Source organism: Panthera onca, chromosome X (genome assembly GCF_046562875.1).
Source record: "Panthera onca isolate mPanOnc1 chromosome X, mPanOnc1 haplotype 2, whole genome shotgun sequence".
Taxonomy (NCBI): Eukaryota; Metazoa; Chordata; class Mammalia; order Carnivora; family Felidae; genus Panthera; species Panthera onca.
In genome coordinates, this window is record NC_138357.1 from 4,484,570 (window position 1) to 4,506,378 (window position 21,809).

General features: G+C 38.6%; 1 pseudogene; it reads left to right on the forward strand.

Annotated features, from left to right (window-relative positions):
- Window positions 1-15,117: 15,117 nt before the first annotated feature.
- On the forward strand, window positions 15,118-20,754 carry LOC145714451 (small ribosomal subunit protein eS4, X isoform-like; annotated as a pseudogene).
- The last annotated feature ends 1,055 nt before the right edge of the window (window positions 20,755-21,809 follow it).

Genomic DNA, 21,809 nt, shown 5'->3' on the forward strand with positions numbered 1-21,809 from the left:
TCAGTCCATTTTGGTCACTTATATTTCCCTATGAAACCATCCACGACATCTCAGATTTTCAAAATTTAGACTTTACATAATAATACCTCAAAATTTAAAAGAAATCTCTGCATCTTGGCTGGAAATATCTTTCTGGCATTCTGAGTCATAAATTTGTCTGATACTTTTTTACTGATTATTTGTCAGAGTTTAGCCAATTTTGTTTTATCTCTTCAAATAACCAGCTCTTCAATTTACTTTTCAATTAGTTTTCACTTCACTAATTTATTGTATCTTTATTAATTGCTTCCTTTTATTTTCTTTAGGTATTTCATTATTGTTGATGTTATTATTTCTAACTTTTTGAATGCAATAGTCAATCTTTTCCTTTTATTATTTCTTATTCATTTAACAAAGGAGTTGACTTCTGGGAAAGATGTCAGTAAAAGTGTGCCTTGACAGAAATCTCCCACTGAAATGAACAAACAAGCCCAAAGAGAGAAGAAAACCTTTTTTCTAATGAATACATATGCCAGCTACAAAATATAACTTCTACTAAAGCGAAACAGGGTTTTAGGAGACAAAACCCAACCCTCCAGCTCTGGGTCGTAGAGCAGTGAAGATAATTTCAATTGGTATCACTAGTTCTCTCTGGTTTCAAAGAACAAGATCTAAAAAGTACTTCAGAAAAGACAAGAAACACTCTTTTACTTAAGCCCTGTTCTCCATTGAAGATTACTGGGGAGTGGAGTAAAAATCTTAATATATAATTGTGATATTTTTCTGCTAAAACCAGCTTGTGATGCTGAAAAAAAATTAAGGGAAGTAAGGCTTTGTTACCTAAAACAGGGGGTAGGTGGGAGTGGAATCAAACACAACTCAAGCTATCAATAAAAAAAGAACAGAAAACAGTTGATCACTGGATATATCAGGAATATCAGCAGCAAAAACCATCAAGGCAATCCATCTGAGAAATGAGTTCAAAACAGTGAGACAGAGTCAATCTAGTGAACAAGAAAGAACTTTCTAAAATCTAGTTGGTATTTTCTGTGATATTTTAGAAAATATGCATATATAAAACAGGAACAAACCACTGTAGAAGTAATGGAAAATACTACAGAACAAAAAAGAATCTTTAGAAATATTCAACATAACTGACAAAGTAAAAATACAAATGAAGTACGAACTAGCAAATTGAATGCATAGACATTAGTGTAGTACAACTGCAGAACACCGAAAACAAAGATAAGATCTTGAAAACTTGGGAATGTAAACTGGTGCAGCCACTCTGGAAAACAGTATGGAGGTTCTTCAAAGAGTTAAAATAGAACTCCCCTATGACCCAGCAATCCCACTATTAGGTATTTATATAAGGGATACAAGTGTGCTGTTTCAAAGGGGCACATGCACCCCAATGTTTATAACAGCACTATCAACAATAGCCAAAGTATGGAAAGAACCCAAATGTCCATGGACAGATGAGTGGATAAAGAAGATATGGTACACACACACACACACACATACACACAATGGTGTATTACTCAGCAGTCAAAAAGAACGAAATCTTGCCATTTGCAACTACATGGATGGAACTAGAGGGTATTATGCTAAGCAAAATTAGTCAGTCAGAGAAAGACAAATATATGACTTCACTCATATGAGGACTTTAAGAGACAAAACAGATGAACATAAGGGAAGGGAAACAAAAATAATATAAAAACAGGGAGGGGGATAAAACATAAGAGACTCTTAAATACAGAGAACAATCTGAGGATTGTTGGAGGGGTTCTGGATATGGGGATGGGCTAAATGGGCAAGGGGCATTAAGGAGGGCATTTGTTGGGATGAGTACTGGGTGTTATACACAGGGGATGAATCACTGAATTCTACCCCTGAAATCATTATTGCACTATATGCTAACTTGGATGTAAATTTAAAAATAAATTAAAAAAATAATAAATAGCAAAACAAATTTTAATATATGCATTTATTAACATAACAAAATACAATAAAAGAGTAACAGTAGAACCAATAAAGAAAAAGATGTGGCATATAGAGAACAAGCAACAAAATGCCAGACATGAGTCCAACCATATTCATAATCATATTATAAATATGAATGAGCTATTTCCTTTGTTTTGTTAATGTTGTAGATTGTATTGATTGATTTTTGTAGGTCGAATCATCCTTACATTCCATTCCAGAAATAAATCCCACTTGGTCTTGGTGTATAACAAAAAAATATCTTGAAAACAACTCAGGAAAAAGAAAAAATTACTTATAAAATAATGGCAGTTGGAATTACAGCAGACTTTTCAACAGAAACTGAGTAACTCAGAAGACAAAAAAATAATATCTATACAGGTAAGATTAAATATACATAAACCTAAAATTGGTATGCAGTGCTCATCTTTCTAGAATAAGAATAAGTACATTTACAGATAAATAAAAACTGAGGAAGTTTAACACAAAAGATTTTCTTTACCGGAACTTGTAAAAAATGTAATACAACAAGAAGAAAAATAATCCTCAGAAGGACAATCTTAAATGTAAGAAGGAATCATGAATAATTACAATGGTAAATAAACAGGTAAATCTAAACAAATACTGTTCATATAAAATAATTATAATAGTGTCACATTCATAGAATTAAAAAATACAAAACTGAAATACTGAACAATAATATATCACATTACAAAGTGAAGATTAACACTAAAATGTTTTAAAGTTTGTGTGTCATTCATGAGAAGAGTCAAAATATTGTTTAATTTTAGCCTTTAAGTTAAACATGGATGGTAAGAGTTCAAGAATAATCATAAATGATAGAAATAACAGGCATACATTAAAATCAGTAGGGAGGAAAAGGTGAAAAAAGAGGCATGGAGAGGAATAAAAATATTTAAAATGAGGGGGGAAAAGAAAAAATAAAACATAGGGGAAAACCAGGACAAATAGAAATCTAAAAGTTAGATAATGGAAATAAGTTTAACTATATCAAGAACACAATAAGTGTAAAGAGATTAAACTTGACCTTGAAAATATAGAGATTTTCCTGTTGGATAACTGAAAAGAAAACCCAGATATGTGCTCTTTACAAAAGGCACACATAAGGTATATGTAAGGACATAAATTGAAAATAAAAGGATGGTAAAAGATATGTCAGACAAATACTAACCAAAAGAAGGATAGTGCACCTATACTAACCTCAAGAAAAACAGGTTTTAAGACAAAGAATGTTGTTAAGAATGAGTGAGAGGCTCATTACACCGTAATAAAATTCTTGACTTGCTAGGAAGTAATGCAATATAAAACAATATATGCATAATAACATAACTTCAAATATAAAAAGCAAAATTGACAGACCTGCATGATGAAAATAGTAAATCAACCCTCATAAAGAGTAGACATGCCTTTCTCAATTGTTGATAGGCAAGCCATCAAAAAAATTGCATATGTGTAAAAGATTTGAACACAATTAGCAAACTTGATCTAATGGACTTACAGAGAGTTATAAACTCAATAATTAGAGTATTGTATTCTTTCAAGTACACATTAAACATTTATAAAAAATTAGCCATAATGATAGCCTCATCAAAATTTCAAAGAAAAGATATTATACAGACCTGTTTTCACTAACCAAAAGAAATCCAAAGAAGATTTTTGCTTTTATGAAAAAAGGTCATTACTGTATTAATGTAGGCCTTTTGTAAAAGTAAAGTGGCATAATGCAAACTTCCAGAAGGCAGGGGATACCTATATGTGTCTGTAAGGTCCATTTGGTCTATAGTGTTGTTTAAATCTTCTGTTTCCTTATTGATTTTCTGTCTGCATGATGTATTGATTGTTGAGAGTTGGACACTAAACTTCTATATAGGGACAAGTGGAACAGACCAATGGAACTAGAGAGACCAGTAACTGATTTGCTGTATGAGAGAGGGGGCTTGACAGTTCAGAAAAAGGCATTATTCAATAAGTAGAGCTGGAAAAAAAATTACTGTCCATATGAAAAGATGAAATTTAATTAGTACTTTATATCACAATGAAATGAACTGCCTTACACAACAATTAATTCCAGATGGGTTAGAATTTGGATATCAAAAAAAAACCCCTCAAACTTTTAGTTCAAACTAGAGATGAATATATTTTTCACCTTGGAATGGGGAAGTATTTCTATCCATCAAGATCCACTTATAAAAACAGAATCCATGCTAGGTAGATCACGAGAGAGCAATTAAGACAGCAAACTAGTTGCAAAGGTGTTGGAAAGATAAACAGGCAAATAAAAGACAATGAAGCAACCCAGATGTTAACAACTATAGAAAGTCCCTTTTACTCCTAGGAATAGAAGGACAAAGGGAGGAGCTAATGTCACCAGAGCTTAGTAACTGGGGTCACCTCTTAGGAGCTGTAATAGTAGAGCCTATTCAGTGGGAGCAGAAACAGGGTGGCCTAGTAGGAACTGTAACTATAGAAGAGACATAACCACTGCCCAGAGATGCCACCCACAGCAAATTTGCATTACATTAAAAGCTACAAATTGGCAATTCATATGATTGTAAAGGATTGATATATAAAAGACTGCAAATCAATAAGATAAAAACAAATAATTCAACAGGCAAATAGGCAGAAGACATGAATAGACATTTCATGGAAGAGGAAACACATATGGCCAATATCCATATGAGCAGATGCTCAACCTCATTAGCAATCAGGGAAATGGAAACCAAAACTACAGTGAGATGCCATTTTACACTGATTCCATTGGCAAGAATTAAGAAGTCTGACAAGTGTTGGAGAGGATGGGGGCAACAGAATATCCTATATTTGCTGATGAGAGTGACAATTCATACTACGAGGTAGTCAAAACAATTTGGCAATATTGTAAGTTGGATGTTTGCATACACAATGTAGCAATTCCACATTGGGGTACAATCACAGACATGTATAACAATGTCCACAGAAGCACTGTTTGCCATAACATGAAACAAGAACAACCTAAATGACAATCAACAGGAGAATGAACACGTTAGGATATATTATTCAGCAGTGAAAATGAATGAACTAAAGTCTTAAATGATAATATGGAAATTTTTCAGTAATGATGTTGAGCAAAAAGAGGCAAGCCCAAGATTACATATATAGTATGATCCTCTTTTTATAAAGTTCAAAAAGAAGTAAAAATGAAAGCCTATCGCATGGGTGTGTGTGTGTGTGTGTGTGTGTGTGTGTGTGTGTATATATATATATATATATATATATATATATATATATATATGGTTACCAGAGGGGAGGTTGGGGGGGGATGCATGAAATAGGTGATGGGGATTAAGAGTGCACTTGTTGGGGCACCTGGGTGGCTCAGTTGGTTGAGTATCTGACTTCAGTTCAGGTCATAAGCTGAAGGTTCGTGAGTTGGTTCGTGAGTTGGCTCATGAGTTTGAGCCCCACATCAGGCTTGCTGCTGTCAGCCTGTCAGCCTGTCAGTGCAGAACCTCCTGGGGATCTTCTGTCCCTCCCTCTCTGCCCCTCCCCTACTTGCACTCTCCCAAAAATAAATATTGAAAAAAAGAGTGTATTTGTTGTGACGAGCACTAAGTAATGTATAAAATTGTTGAATCATTATACTGTACACCTGAAATTAATATAACACTGTATGTTAATTATGTTTGAATAAATAATAAATAAATAATAGAAGCAATTAAAAATCTTAAAAGGATTTCTATCTCAGGCAGCTTTTACACCTCTAGTCAGGCGACAGGAGATTTAATCTCTGGGAAATGGGGAACACCAGGCACTGGGAAAGATGCGAGGGTAAGTCTCTCCCTCCCCCAGTCCATAGAACTCTGGAAGCCAAGACTACCAAGTAACAAACCTACACACACACACACACACACACACACACTGAGAGAATAAAAAAATTTTTAATATTTATTTATTTATTTTTGAGACAGAGTACGCAAGCAGGGCATGGGCAGAGAGAAAGACACAGAATTCAAAGCAGACTCCAGGCTGTGAGCTGTCAGCACAGAGCCCCACTCAGGGCTTGAACTCATGAACTGTGACATCATGACCTGAACCGAAGTCAGATGCTTAACCCACTGAACCACCCAGGCACCCCTGAGAAAACACTTTTTAACATTAGAGTATCAATCTAAGAGGTCTAACATGCAATAAGAGTTCCAGTAAAAGAGAACAGACTAAATGGAGATAAAAATTTTAAATAAATGATACAATAAAATTTCTCAAAACTGAAAGACATGAGTCTTCACGAGGGCATGAGATCGAAAGGGCTCCAACAAGTACCCATCAAAATAAATGAAAACAATATCCACATGGAATCTACAGTATCACGAAAGTTCAGAATACTGTGGGTAAGGAGAAGATCCTAAAAGCTTCAGGAAAGGAAAAGTGGGTCAAAAGATTGGTGATCAGAATGGTAGAAGACTTACCAACTGCAATAGTGGAAGCTAGAAGACAATAAAGGCATGCCTTAAATTTTTTTAGAGAAAATAATTTCCAACTTATAATTCTAAATTTAGCAAAGTATCAATCCCATGTAAGGGGACAATAAAGCTATTTTGAAACATATGATCCCCCCAAAAATGTAACTCATGCACCCTTTCTCGGTAAGATACTAGAGGATGTCCCCCCTCCAAGAGTAAGAATTAAGACATAAAAAGAGGGTAATATTGGATCTAGGAAAATGGGAGAGAAAGAGGAAGGAGAAGAGAACTTCCAGGATGAGAGCTGGGCAACATGTCTAAAGAAAAATAAGTCCAAATTGGAGCAGGACAATGAAGAAGTCATTATAGGAAAGGGATCTCCAAAGGCAAAATAATAATAATAATAATAATAATAAATAATAAGGAATCAAACCTGTTGTGCTTGGCTGTATTAAGAGAAATTTTACATCTCTGGGTAGAAAATCTTGACAAAAACTTAATTGTAGGTGTAGAGAAAGCAAAAGCAAGTGGACTAAATGAAGCAAGTATTGACTTCAGGAAAAATCAAAAGGCTTGTAATAGGAAAGAAAAGGGAATCATATTTCACTTGGTGGCTCAGCTGTGGGTAATGTCTACATAGTCATAATAATGTAAACACTGAACATTTTCTTCACCCAACATTATGATAGAACTATATTGAAGCAGGAGGAAGAGAGAGTTTAGGGCAACAGCACCAGTGTAAGAGAGACAACTCCTCATCGTAAATGGTAGGGCCTTAATAAATAATGTGTAAAATTGAAAAATCAAGAAATATTAGCACAAGAACATTGTTTTAAATGTAGGGGGTTCATACCAATGACAACAAATCTGATCTCTGGGGGGTGACACTCAGGAATGGGGAGGGGGCTGAGGCCAGCTGTGTTTCAATATACTGAGAGTGCTGCTTTGTAATTGCATTCATATATCAATGCATTTGATAAAACATTTTTAAAAACCTCAAAGTTCTCCCTCACCTTCCCTACCCGCCCAAGGTCACCAGATGTTTTCCTCCACCTCACACCACGTACAATTAACCCCAGGTGGATCAACTGCTTAAATGTCAAAAGTAAAACATAAAAACTTTTAGTGGACAATAGTTTTCTGACATGGGGGTAGGGAAGAATTTCTTAAACAAGACCCAAAAGGCACTGAGAGAAAATTGATAAATTAGAAAGATCTATTCATTAAAAGACATTCTAATCAAAATGAAAAGACAAGTCCCAGATCAGAAGAGTTTTGTCACACATATAAACAATACAATATCCAAGGCAAAGAACTACAAATCATTAACAAATGGATAAGCATTGCAATGAAAACAGGTAAAGGACATGAGCAGGTATTTCACAGGCAAAAGAAATACATATAATCTCTCTCTGTGTCTCTCTTCGACTCTCTCTCTCTCTCTCTCTATATATATATATATATATGTATATATATATATATATACATATATATCAATATAATCTGTGTGTATATCTATATCTACAATCTCTTTCTGTATGTGTGTATATATATATATAATATTCTATATATAATATACATAATAAATATATACAGAGAGAGTGAGAGAGGGACAGTCTACCTTATTATTGATCAGGGAAATCAAGAGAAGCTGGAGCCATTCTCAAATGTCACGTTCTGCATGAGGCCTTCCCTGACCACCTTATTTACAATTCTAGCCCCACAAGGGGTGCCTAGGTGGCCCAGTCGGTTAAGTGTCTGACTTCCGCTCAGGTCATGATCTCACGGTTCATGAGTTTGAGCCCCACGTTGGGCTCTGTGCTGACAGCTCAGAGCCTGGAACCTGCTTCAGATTCTGTGTCTCCCTCTCTCTGCCCCTCCCCTGCTTGCGCTCTCTTTCTCTCAATAATAAATAAACATTAAAAATTTTTTGATAATAAAAAAATAAAAAAACAATTCTAGCCCCACAAATTCTTTGATTTATATAGCATTTGTCACCGTCTAATACAGTACAGGTGTATTTGACACCGTCTAATACTGTACAGGTTTTTTTTATTTCCTGTTTCCTTCATCCCCCTCAAATGGCAACTGCAAGAAGGCATGGATTTTTGTCTGGCACAATGCTTGGCACTTGGTAGTCCCTTAATAAATATTTGTTGACTGAGTGGATGAATGGATTTAATAAAACAAGAGCTCAGAGAAAACACAACAAATAAAATAGAAAAATATTCAGAGGTTTATTGTGAGCAAATTTCCTCAAAATAGAGCAAGAACTGAATCAGCAGATCATAAAAGCATACCACATATGAAGAAAAAACGAATATAGAATCATTAACTTGGAGGTATGTCCTGATTAAATTATTTAACTTTTAGTATAAAAACAGTTCTTGAGATAGTCAAGCAGAAAGAGCAAATCAGCAAAGGGAATAAAAACCAGACTTCCCTGTACTTCTCCATAGAAACTATCAGCGCCAAAAGACAGTGGAGCAATGTTTTACAAAGTTCTGAAGGAAAGGAAGTATGGCTCAAGAATATTACACCCAGCCAATTTATTCTTCAAACATAAACGCTATCCACGGTCAGGAAAGACTCAGGGAATTGAGTATTCATTAACTCTTCTTGAAAAACATACCCAAAGAGAAACATCCTGCCAACGAAGGGATAGGTCCAAATTCAGAAATAGAGAGCTATGAGCAATGAACCCATTAAAATCTAAAACTGGGACTTTACTATAGAATCTCTACTAAATGACTAGAATGCATTATAGCAATTGACAAAGTAAAGCCAATATAATCAACAAAAATCAGGATGTGGGCGAACAAGAAAACAGAGGTCCCATCCTCTGTTGATAGTGGCTGCATAGATTTTTAAAAGGAAGGGAAGGGAAGGGAGAAAGAGAGGAGGCAGGGAAAAGAGACAGGAGATAGAAGGGGAGAGAAGGGGAGGGGAGGAAAGAAAAAGAAGTTTCCAATCACTTCACTCTACTAGTAGACCTTAAGGAGAGAAGCAGTAACATCAAGTCCTTCAGTTCCTTTATGTTCAGATTCGTTTCTTTTTTATCATTTATATTCAAATAAAACCAAATTTCATACTTTTCGTTGAAACTAACATGACTGGTATGATCCCGGTGTTATAAAATTATTTCTAGATAGTTTGCGGTCTTCTAACTGGATGTGTATATAAAGAGATGTTTGGGATGCTGTTCACCAGATGTTAACTGTATTTTTTTTCTTCTCTAGGTAATGAAATTCTTGGTGATTTATTTGTCTCTTCATTGTAAATCTTAAATTACTTCAATTTTATAATATGCATTACCTACTTTATAAAAACAATACAGGCCTTATTCTTTTCAAAATATTAGGAATGAAGAAATATTCTCCCTTGTGTGTTAACCAACCCATAGGAAGCTGTTTATTGCTGCATTTTTTTTATAATAGGGAAAAATGAAAACAACATAAATGTTCATGTTGGAGGAATGGTTACAAAAATGCTGTGGTATTTCCAAAATAAGCTACAATGCAGCAACTTAAAAGAAAGAAGTACAATTCTACATGGAAAGATTGCCAGGACAGATAGGTGAAGAAAGCAAGTTACAGAATGATGTTTATAGTAGGATGTCATTTGTAGTTCTTTTCCAAACACACACCCCAAAACCCTATGTTTCTGTAGATGGGTTATTGTACAGGAAAAAGTCAGGAGATAGATGCACCAACCAGATAACTGTGATTCACCAGAGAGCAGCCAGGGATGGGGCTGAGTCCAGGAAGCTGGCCTATCTGTAAAGGATGGCATTTTTAAAAGGTGGATTTATCAAGTATTAATTACATAATTTAAAACCCCTTTATTTTTAAGACAAAATGTTCAGCTTGATAGTTTGAAGCTCATAGAAGGGTCAGCTTTGAAGCAGAAGAATCATCCTCTAGTCTAGACCCAACAGCAAAGAGCCAGAAGAATCCGTCCCCTCTCTCCCCAAGATGGGAGGCGGTGGAGGACATGGCTCCCTAATGGGGCGAGGCCTTTTCCAGTTAAGGCTGCAAGGGGATGAAGAAAGACTTCTGGGAAGACATTGAGGAGGTGGTGGCATTTGTTTGCAGCAGAATGGGAGTTCTAAAGGGCCTTTGGGAAGAGCTTGGTGGGATGGGGTACTAGCTGGGCGGAAGCAGGGTGAGAATGCTCCTAACAATACTGGGATGGGGATATTGGGTGGGGAAGGGGCTTGTTTGCCCTGAAGTGCCTGAGGATTGCAGTGATGAGAGGTCTAGTTGGAAATGACTGGCCTCAGACATGCCCAGATTGGCTTATGGTCCCTCTTATGCCTGAAAGCCCCAAATTGGCAGCTGGGCAGCAAGAAACCTGTTCTTGGTGAGAGCTGCCAAGAAATTTGTGGAGCGCTGGCAAAAGCCCTGCTTACCTGGCAAGAGGAGTGGCAGCAAGGTGCTTGGGATGGTGGCAAAGGTCATTATTTATCCTCTACTTATGTATGTAATGGATATAATATTTGTTAATAAAAATAGCAAAGACATAGTGCTTACTATGCGTCAGGCGCTACTGAAATGTTTTTACACACATATTCAGTCCTCACAACAACTCTAGGAAGTAGGTCTGTCTCCATTACACAATCATGGAAACTAAAGCACAGTGATGGTAAAAGTGACTGGCCCAAGACCCCCATAGCTTGTACATGGCAGAGCTGGGATTCAAACTCAAGCAGCCTGGCTCTAGTATCTGAGCTCTTAACCATCATGCTACTTATAAAATACCATATTTTAACAATTCTGAGATTCTTCTTTTTCATCTCTGAAGTTGAGATGCATCTTACAATCAGTGGTATTTCATGTTTTAGCTGGCAATGTTTTCACTTTCTTAAGGGTATGCAAATTCATTCTCCTGAAATCACAGTGCCATGGGGCTTCCCATACACTAGTACTTGGGGGAAGATCTTCAGCACCAGCAAGAAAGACCCAAAATGGGGCTGAGGTGGCATGATGACCACTTCATGGTCCATCTCCCAAATTTCATTAGGTAGCCCTTCAGCAGCAGATGCTAGCAACACAGTGACCAGGTAGGACAAAGGGCATGGTTACAGTGGCCAGCAGGGACCCACAGGGCAGCACAGAGACCCCCATGTGGATCTGAGGCCCCCTCTCCCTGAGGAAAGATAAGAATCTCCCCCATGGCATCTGGCAGCTCTCCATACTTTTGTCTCCCAGTGGCCTCTTCTCCACTCATCACTAACAAGCTGCACTTTCTGGAACTCATTCCATGCCCCGGCACATGATTTTGCCTCCTCAAGCACAGTGCCAAAATACCTGGCTCTTCCAGGAAGCCCACACGTCCCCTTCTGTCCACAGAATCCAAACAAATCTATGGGTGAGAGATTTCAGAAGCTTCATGCCCTCAGCCCCAGATCTGGTAGGTCCAGGAACAGGAGGATGTTCCAGGACACTGTCAAACAGGATAGAGAATTGGAAAACCAGAGTCCTTTTCAAGAGGAGCTTAAGTTATGGCTCAGAGATGGCATTATGTGTCAAGTTCAAAAGGGGGCACAGGCAAAACTAGTGGGAGATTAAAGCTGAACTGGTAGCTGGGGAAGCCTACTGGAGTTTGAGCAGTTAAAAACTAATACAACCCTTTCCTTGTCTGTGCTCAGAATCAAGAGAAAGAGACAAAGTTCAGGACTTCCCTGAACCGCAGGGATGTGCTCACCTTTTTCAAGTTCAAGACTCAAATCTTTTTGCCATTTCCACTTAGCATGCTACACAGAATTTCCCTAAACATCAAGAGAACCAAAATCAAAGGAGGGAAATGACAAGCAGCACTTGCTCTAGGGTGGGGGTCCTGGTTCCAGAAAGAGATTTCTCCCAGTTTCCTCCAGTGGGGGAGAAGGGAGGTCATGCAGTGAACGTGTATGTTTTGGTAGTGCCATAACCCTTCTTCCATCATCTAAGAACACTCAGTTTATCTTTTCAGGAACTACTCTTCCTTAATTAATATGGTCTTAGAGGGAGGGGGCTGTCAATCATATCTCCGAAGAGCCAATGAGGGTAATCCACCCCCCTAGCCAGAGGAATTGGTCTGGGATGAACACATGACTGAGCCTGGGTCAATGACAGTCTTCCCAGAAAAGTACATGTTGAGAGAAGCTCTATTGCTCCAAGCATCACAAACTGTAAGAACCAACTAACTTTAGTCATTAGTTACTGTCTACAGAAGAAACAAATTGTCTAAAGAATGAAGTCAAAATTTGAGAAGAAAACGAAGAGATGGAAGAGAAGAAAGTAGAGGCAAAGAGAAATAGAAATATTGAGCCCCTAAGGCCAGCTCAACCCCTGGACTTCCCAGTCTAGTGAGCCAATAAATGTCTTTTTGTACACAAGCTAGTTTGAGTTGGGTTTTCCATTACCTGTCACCTGAATTGGCAATGCACATACATGCAAACCCAGAATTCTGAGTGGATCTTCACTCAGGACACCAAGGTGGCACAGCTCCTCTGCATTGTTTGCTTATAGCTACTGTCACAAACTGGCTTCTTCACCCTCAATTGTCCACTTCTTCTCTCTTCATGGCTTCTATAGTCCTGTGGTTCATGTTCCCTGATAACCAGCCCCCATATCTCATCCCATGGCTTGTCTGATCTCTACGGACCTAATGATCTTTCAACTTCTGCTCCCACTGCTCAGTATCTTATCCTCCAAAAGTTCCCACCTATAAGTTCCTTAGAGGATCTGATAGGTCAAGATAATTTTGTGTGTGTGCTGGGCCATAGCATAGACCAATACATGGCTACCCTGAAATCTCCTTGAAGGCACCTAATAAGTATTTCATATTTGGCAAAATTGTATGTACACACACACACACACACACACATATATACACACACACACACACACACGAGCAGGGGAGAGGGGCAGAGAGAGAGAGAGTCCCAAGCAGGCTCCACACTCAGCATGGAACCCGATGTGGGGCTCAATCTCATGATCCTGGGATCACAACCTGAGTTGAAATCAAGAGTCAGACGCTCAACTGACTGGCCACCCAGACATCCTGTGAAATTTTAAATAGTAGTGTAATTTTTAATTTTTCATTTCCACATGTTAATTGCTAGTATATAGAAATACAATTGATGTTTATATGTTGATCTTGTATCCTGCAACATTGTTGAACTCACTTATTAGTCCTAAGAGTTTTTTTTTTTTAAACTATACCACTTTCTTACACCATACACAAAAATAAACTCAAAATGGATGAAAGACCTAAATGTGAGACAGGAAACCATCAAAACCCTAGAGGAGAAAGCAGGCAACAACCTCTTTGACCTCAGCCGCAGCAATTTCTTACTCAACACATCTCCAAAGCCAAGGGAATTAAAAGCAAAAATAAACTATTGGGACCTCATCAAGATGAAAAATCTTCTGCACTGCAAAGGAAACAACCAACAAAACTAAAAGGCAACTGATGGAATAGGAAAAGATATTTCAAATGACATATTGGATAAAGGGTTACTATCCAAAATTGATAAAGAACTTACTAAACCCAACACCTGAAAAACAAATAATCCAGTGAAGAAATGGGCAGAAGACATGAATAGACACTTTTCCAAAGAAGACATACAGATGGTCAACAGACACATGAAATGATGCTCAACGTCATTCATCATTAGGAAAATACAAATCAAAGCCACACTGAGATACCACCTCACACCAGTCAGAGTGGCTTAAATTAACAATTCAGGAAACAACAGATGCTGGAGAGGATGTGGAGAAACGGGAACTGTCTTGCACTGTAGGTGGGAATGCAAATTGGTGCAGCCACTCTGGAAAACAGTGTGGAGGTTCCTAACAAAATTAAAAATAGAACTACCCTACGACCCAGCAATAGCACTACTAGGAATTCCCCCAAGGGATACAGAAGTGCTGATGCATAGGGGCACATGTACCCCAATGTTTACAGCAGCACTTTCAACAATAGCCAAATTATGGAAAGAGCCTAAATGTCCATCAACTGATGAACGGATAAAGAAGATGTGAGTTATATATACAATGGAATACTACTTGGCAATGAGAAAGAATGAAATCATGCCATTACCAGCAATGTGGATGAAACTGGAAGGTATTATGCTGAGTGAAATAAGTCAGTCAGAAGACAGATATCATATGTTTTCACTCATATGTGGATCTTGAGAAACTTAACAGAAAACCATGGGGGAAGGGAGGTGGAAAAAATAGATACAAACAGAGAGGGAGGGAGGCAAACCATAAGAGACTCTTAAATACAGAGAACAAACTGAAGGTGGACAGGAGGGTGGGGGAGGGGGAAAACGGGTGATGGGCATTGAGGAGGGCACTTGTTGGAATAAGCACTGGGTGTTGTATATAAGCCAATTTGACAATAAATTATATTTTTAAAAATTAAAATAATAAAAATGCACTAATAATAAATAAATAAATACATAAATAAATACATAAATAAATTCCCTGAGGTTTTCTACATAGAAAATCATGCCATCTGCAAATGAGGACAGCTCTGTTTCATAAGGCCAAAATTAATAGAACCGAAAAAATAAATATACAAATCCATAATTATAGTTAGAGACATCAACCCCCCTCTGTCAGTAATTGATGGATCCTGCAGGCAGGAAATCAGTAGGGCTATAGATGACCTGAACAGCACTATCAATCAATTTGATCTAACAGACATGTTTAAAATACTCCATGCAGTACCTAGTGCAGACTTGGCTTATGATCCTAAGAAGCATCTGAAGTGTGTAGCAGCTGCAAAGCATTGGATACTAGATAAACTAAACAAAGTGCTCCTGGTCCATACGCCAATACTCACAAGCTGAGAGAATGTCTTTCCCCCATCCTTTTTCTAAGGAACAGATTTAAGTATGCTCTAACAGGAGGTGAAGTAAAGGCAATCTGCACGCAGTGGTCCATTGAGATTAATAGCAAGGTCTGCTATTAATGTTGATGGATGTCATCAGCACTGACAAGACCAGAGAGAATTTCTGTGTGATCTATGACACTAAGGATTGCTTTGCTGTCCATCATATTATACCTGAGGAGGCCACATACAAGTTGTGCAAAGTGAGAAAGATCTTTGTAGGCACAAAAGGAATCCCTCATCTGGTGACTCACGATGCTCACACCATCTGCTACTCTGATTAAGGTGAATGACACCATTCAGATCAATTTGGAGACTGTATGGTGAGAAGTGCTAATTTGGGGAAAATTGGCGTGATCACCAACAGAGTCAGACATCCTGGCTCTTTTTGATGTGGTTCGTGTGAAAGATGCCAAAGGCAACAGCTTTCCCACTCAGCTCTCCAACATTTTTGTTATCGACAAAGGCAAAAACAAAACAAAACCAAACAAAAACAAAAACAAAAAAACATGGATTTCTCTTCCCTGAGGAAAAGGTATCTACCTCACTATTGCTGAAGAGACTGGCTGCCAAACAGAGTAGTAGGTAAAATAATCTGTAGGTAAGGTGATTGGAAATGTCTTTTACTTAATTAAAGATAATATGGCATGAAAATAAAATACTCCATCCAGGGCACCTAGGTGGCTCAATCGGTTAAGCATCAGACTCTTGATTTCTGCTCAGGTCATGATCTCATGGTTCATGGGATCAAGCCCCGCATCGGGCTCTGTGCTGATGGTGCAGATGCTGCTTGGGATTCTCTCCCTCTCTCTCTCTCTGCCTCTCCCCGGTGCGCTCTCTCTCTCTCTCTCGCCCTCTCCCTCTCTCTCTCTCAAAATAAATACATAAACTTAAAAAAAATACTCCATCCAAACAACCACAGAATACACAAACTTCTCAAGCTCACATGGAACATTCACCAATATAAACCACATTGTGGACCATAAAATACACCTTGTGATTTTAAAGAAGAAATCATATAAAGTATGTTCCCATACCACAGTGGAATTAAATTAGAAATCAGAAACAGAAAGGTAGTTAGAAAACTGCCAAATATTTGGAGATTAAACAGCATGCTTATAAACAACACATGGGTCAAAGGAGGAGGCTAAAATAAATCTAAAAATAATTTTAACTAAATGAAAATGAAAATACATTTATCAAAGTCTGTAGGATGCAGCAAAAACAATGCTTAGAGGGAATTTATAGCATTGAATGCATACATTAGAAAAGAAGAAAGATCTAAAATCAATCACCTAAGCTTCTATGTTAGGAAAATAGAAAAAAAGAGCAATTTAAGCCTAAAGGAATGAGGAAGAGAAGAAATAATAAAAATTGAAGCAGAAATCAATGAAATTGAAAACAGGAAAACAAGTGAAAAAAAAATCAATGAAACCCAAAGCTAATTCCTAGAAAAGATCAATAAAATTGATAAAACTTTAGCCAGGATAACCAAGAAAAAAAGAGAAAAGGCACAAATTACTAAGCTCAGAAATGAAAGAATATCCATCATTATTAATCCCATGGACTCTAGGATATTGAACACCAAAAACAACTTTATGCCCATACATATGATAACTTAGATGAAATAGATTAATTCTTGAAAGATACAAACTACCAAATTCATGCAAGAAGAAATATATATGAGGACGCCTGTATAAAAGAAATTGAATCAATAATTATAAATCTTCCAAAACAGAAAGCATGAGGCCCAGATGACTTAACCGGTGAACTGTACCAAACATTTGAGGAAAAATGATTACAATACTCCACAGTCTCTTCCAGAAACTAGAAGCAGAGGGAATACTTCTGACTCATTCTACAAGGCCAGAATTACACTAATACCAAAGCCAGACAAAGACATGACAATAAAGGAAAACTACAGGTCAGTATCTCTCATGAAAATAGATGCAAAAATCCACAAAACTATTAGCAAATCAAATCAAACAATATATAAAAATAATTATATACCATGACCAAGCAAGATTTATTCCAGGTATGCAAGGCTGGTTCAACACTCCAACTCAATTAATGTAAGCCACCACATCAGCAAACTGAAGAAGAAAAATCATATGACCATATAAATTGATGCAGAAAACACATTCAACAAAATCCAGTAGCCGTTCATGATTTTTAAAAAGAAACTCTAAGAAAACTAGGAATAAAGAGTTGGTTTCAATTGTCCATTTTTCCTTTAGGTTTTGAGCTAAATCTTGACTTCTTGCATCACTAGTTATTCTTTTACTAAGTGCCAAATACTGTTTGTAAAAAATTTAAAAGATACCATGATATTGTGAAGCTGCAGTTAATGATATATTACACTGTAGTTTTGTTTCGAGCAGATAACTAGCCTAGGAATAAATTAGATTAATCCAATTAGGGATTCAGATGACTTTAAACTGACGTTCTGTCCTTTTTAGGGCTAATATAGTTCTGGCTAATGCTTATTCTTAGAATGTAAGATTCCTTCAGGATCCCAGCTCAAAACCTGGGGTGGGGGGTGGGAAGGAGTTACCAAGTCTCTTCTTTAGTGGGTCCTGGACTCTAAATTTGTCCCCCGACACCCTGAATCTGCACAACTTCTCATCCTCTTGGCTGTGGCTTTTTAGAATTGGCACTTTCCCCTTGAAAGAAAAAAAGCCAAATTCCAGGCACTGCTCCCTGGGCTTCCCTTCTCTTCCAGACCTTGGCCCTATAAATTCTTTCTGCCTTGGTAGCTTTGTGATGTTCTCAGGCAGGGTATCTTAATGCTTTTCTAGCTTCTCTAATTGTTCTCAGTTGGAGGATTTGAAAGCAACATTCTCTTTCTACATTTTAGAATACACTGATATTTTCTTTACGGCCCAATATATGTTCCACTCTTGTGAGTATGGAGGGGTACTGACAACCTGAATTTTATGATTACACAGTATAGAATATGATATATATCAACCAGGTATTGTGACAGATTATAATATTGTTCCCAACTTTCTGCTGCTGTCCATGTAAAAAGACTACACAATCCCTGCCCACTAGCATGTGATTTGTGGTGCCATCCTGTGAATGGAATATACTTCCCCATCATCTCAGTGACATTAGGCTTGGCCATATGACTTACTTTGGTCAGGGAAATATGATTGGAAGTGGTCTGAGGCCACAAGGACCTGAAGGAAGCAGTCTGAGGCCACAAGGACCAGAAACTTTAAGAGCCATCACTGGCTGCGCCATTGTTCTTTTCCCTCTGGCGCAATGCCGACACATCCTGGAGAGGGGCTCCTCCTTCACTGGATTTCAGATGGAGCAGAACCAGAGCCTACGCCAACCAACATGTAATGTGATCAAGAAATAAATGCTTGCTGTTGCAAACCACTGGTCCTTGGAGGTTGTTTCTTACCACAGCATAACCTAGCAAAAGATGATAAATATAGATAGATTTTATCATATTGTTTAGATCTTCTATATATTTGTTTATCTTTTGTCTATTTGTTCTGCTATGTGCCAAGAGAGATAAATTTCTTGACTCCAAATGTGTTTCTATTTCTTGTTGCATTTTCTATCCTTTTTCTGCATGAATTTTGACACTTTATTATAATTTGGTTCAAATGAAGGTGTCAACTTAAAAAAGCATATATCCATTACAGTTAGTAAAATGGTGTTAATGCTAATTCAGCTGTAGCTATGAGGAAGACACCCTGGGCTCTGACTCCTAGCAAGGTAAATTCTCAGAGTTCTGTTGTGCAACTAGGAGAATTTATCAAGACTTGCCCCTAGCCAGAGGCAAAATACCTTTCAAGATCAGTGAACTCTACTGGTTTTTGAGACACCTATAGTAACTAACTGGATTTTCCAAGTGTTCTGAGACTGAGATGGGAATACCGTATAAGTAGAAGGCTCCCATCGCTGTACAGCTATCTCCCAGAGAGGGATGAATCTGCTAGCTTCCAGTCCAACCACTTGAGGGTTTAGGTAGAGTGAGCTACTGCCCCACCTTACTCCCACTGTGAACCTCAAATTTCAGGATGAAGTGACAATACAGATACATGGGATCTGCAACTCTAAGGGAAAAAATAGTGGGTTTTGGTGATGTACTGCCTCCCCTTAATAACTGGTAATGTTATTGTTAGTATAATAATTATTATATGACATCCCTGCCCATTCTATGTGGCTCAGAGGGGCTAAAATTCCCACTCTGCTTGAGCCCCAGGGGTGGTGCTACATGGCTATGCCCCTAACCTCCAGAGGCACAGAGGCATAGACAGTTTGTTCACACTCTCTTCTTCTCCTTCTCTTCTCTTTTTTTGTCTCTCTCTGTTCCCCTCCTCTTCCTTCTCCCCTCCTCCTCCACTTTTCTTCTTCTTCTTCTTTAGTCTCTCTCCCTCTCTCTCTCTCTCTCTCTCTCTCTCTTTCTCTCTCTCCTCTCATTGCTGGGGGTAGAGGTGCACCAATCTCATGAAGCAGCTGGGGAATGAGTCAGGCTATTCCAGACACCACTGCCTAGCACAAGGCCCATTTACCCTCAGGTTCCTCTGTGCCAATCTGGCATAGTTACACCTGGCAACTGAAGAGTGTGGCCAGTTGCCCAGGACAGTGATCCAGGCCCATGACGTGCCTCTCATGTGTGTTTTTCTATTTTTTTCTGGAAATGGGTTAGGCATGTGGTACCATTCATTACAGTCCAGGTTCCTTTTGTGTTACAAGATGCTCTGATTAAGTACTTAGGATTATGATGACAAAAGCCTCTCTTTCCTTGGATCCTCCAACGTTCTCACCAGGCACTTGAAAGTGTCGACACAGTGCCTAGACACTGCATGAGCCCTTAGGAAGGAAGTGTTCTTCATTTCTTTCTGTTTCCAGATGGGGACATAGAAGTTTACATCACTGGTTAGAAGAGAAGAAAGGCCTCAGAGTTTTTGACTCCAAGGCTAGTGCTCCTGGCCCTACACCAAGCTAAGTTTCAATGAGCAATGCCAAGCCATAATGAATAGTGCTGAGGTAAGAGCATGGGCCTGCCAGTCGGGAGGCCTGATGTATGAGTTTTCCTGGGCTGCCATAACAAAATTCCATAGACTGGACAACTTAAACAACAAACATCTATTTTCTCATATTCTGGAGGCTAGAAGTCTGATCTCAAAGTCACATAGTCTTCTCTCTGTACATATCTGTGTCCTAATGTCCTTGTGTTATAAAGACACCAGTCATATTGGATTAGGGCCCACCCTAACAGCCTAATTTTATCTTAATTAGTTCTTTAAAGACCTTGTCTCCAAATACAGTCACATTTTGAGGTATTGGGGGTCAGAACATCAACATATGATTTTGAGAGGATTCAACTCCATCTGCTTCCACCCTGTCACTCCTAGCTTTCAACTTTGGGCCAGTCCCAGACTTCAAATTTGCACCCTATGAAAACAGAATTGGGCCAGATCTCTGAGGCTCTGTTCACTCCTGATATCTTCAGTGTCATAAGCCCTCTCATCAGAGATCTATGGCTGGGCAAGTTTCCAAGGCACCCAAACAGACTGGAGCAGGAGCTGACTCTGTAGAGAAGAGCTGCACCCAGAGGTACTAGGGACCCTGCATCGGGGCCCAGAAATTCGACAGCATCAGGACAGAACAGAGAGAATGGGCCAGGAAGATGGGGGGAGTAGTCACCCACTTGATATGACTCCACACCTCTGTTGAGTCCAGAACAAGGGAAGTAAATCCAGTGGTCAGGAGCCCATGCTTTAGGGTTAGACATCTGCATTGGAAAGTCCACCTAGCGACATAAGTGGAGGACCTTGAACAGGCTACTCAATCTCTCTGGGTATCTTCCATAAAAATGAAGCTAAGAATAACACATAATTCACAGGTTTGGTGTGAGGAATAAATGAGATAATTTTTATAAAGTTCTTAGCCGAGTGTGTGGCTTATAGTAAGTCCTTGGCGATAGCTAAGTTGGTGCTGCTGTGGTACACCACCCAAATCGCCCTTCAGAACTAAAGTGCTTGTTTTCTAGCTGCTGGGAATGCTGCTTCTCAAGTGTCAACTTCCTTGACTGCTCCATCAAGTTATCAGCTTTTGCAGGAATTGCCCACAGGTACCTAGAGCAACGTAGCCCCAGGTCACAGCCCCTCTGAGGGGCAGCCTCATCCAGTGACTGGTAGATGTTAGGGAGGGGAATAATGACAGTCTCTCCTCCACCATTCAGAAAGATAACTCCAAAGTTCCCCACCAGGTTGGGTGTGTCCTTGTCATGACTTCACCACAGCTCAACTTGTTTCTCTGCTTCCTGCCCTTCCCTTGTCCAAGTATTGATCCTGAGAGAACATTTCCATGGTACAATGGAGGGAATCGCTCTGTGATCTCATTCTTTTCAACTCTACCTTCACTCACCCCATTCCAGGCCCATGGGCCTCCTTGCTGTTCTTCACACACACCAAGCTGCCTTCTCCTTACAGTGTTTGCACATGCTGTCCTCCCTGCCTGGGACACACTCCTCAGCCA